Source organism: Hipposideros armiger, unplaced genomic scaffold, assembly GCF_001890085.2.
Source record: "Hipposideros armiger isolate ML-2016 unplaced genomic scaffold, ASM189008v1 scaffold_163, whole genome shotgun sequence".
Lineage (NCBI taxonomy): Eukaryota > Metazoa > Chordata > Mammalia > Chiroptera > Hipposideridae > Hipposideros > Hipposideros armiger.
The window spans coordinates 3,081,105-3,082,131 of NW_017731513.1; the positions used below are offsets into that span (position 1 = coordinate 3,081,105).

At 53.0% G+C, this 1,027-nt stretch overlaps 1 protein-coding gene across 1 annotated transcript in view; it reads left to right on the top strand.

Moving 5' to 3' along the window:
* Nucleotides 1–1,027, top strand: part of NECAB1 (N-terminal EF-hand calcium binding protein 1) — a 72,047-nt gene that overhangs the window by 45,248 nt on the left and 25,772 nt on the right. The gene's annotated exons all lie outside the window — the stretch shown is intronic.

A 1,027-nucleotide genomic window follows, 5' to 3' on the forward strand; every position in this document is an offset into this window, starting at 1 on the left:
CTGGAAGCCTTCACTGCGCTCAAAGCGGGGTTTTTCGGTCCACTCACTCCAGCACGGCGCCCTCCCGCGTTCTTCCTCGCAGCTGCGTAGCCTGTCCCCTACCTGCTTATTTCCTGCATTGCACTTGGAGTCTCTAGATGGCAGGGCTCAGCTTGTGCCCCTCTTCCTGGCACAATTCCATGTGAAACACATGAAACATACTGCATGAAAGGAAGTCCGGGCAACGAGAACCGGAGGGGCCGTGAGAAGACCCGCCTCCCAGGCATCTGGGGTTAAGAAGGGTCTTACCAGCTACGCACATGCATTTACACGTGACACTGTCAGAGATTGCCGTTGGTAGTTACAAATAGAATGAAAACGCAGTTTCAGGGACATCGGTCTCACAGTGTGCGTAGCAAAGGTTTGGGGGAGAGGGGAGGCCAGATGAGCGCCCCAGACATCCCCCCCGGTTTCCCGTCTCTTAGGAGGGAGCCCGTCCCCTCAGAAGCCCAGGCTGTGACCACGTGCTTGCCTGCAGCATCAGTGTGGGTCCACGTGTGTGAAACCTAAGGATGCGGCAATGCTGAGACGTCATCTGTCCTGCTGTCAGCCCCGGGTGGGGGGGGTCACACAGCATCGCACATCCTGCATGCAGTATGTCTATCTGGTCATGTGAAAGTGCAGTTTCCCACGGGAGGGACGTGTATGGCTGGATTGCCACAGGGTGAGGTTTCCAGGTGGCATTCTGCAGCACCCTTTGTGTCTCCCATGCTGGCTAACCGAAGCCACTTCCATTCCTTTCCTTGAAAGTACCTGAGAGCCGGTGACAAGAATAACCTTACATTATACTGAGGTGTCCATCTGGAGGACCCTGTTCTCTTACAGAAACGTTTCACAAGCTAGGTTTCTGGGGACATGGCTGACTTCTATGTGGATTTCTTTTGTATAATGGAATCTGCAAATTTGCTCTGTTTCCCAAAGTTCTTTATCCAGAGAGATGGCTCGTTCCTTCTGAGCGTGGGCATTATTTTCTCCTTTTTTTTTTTTT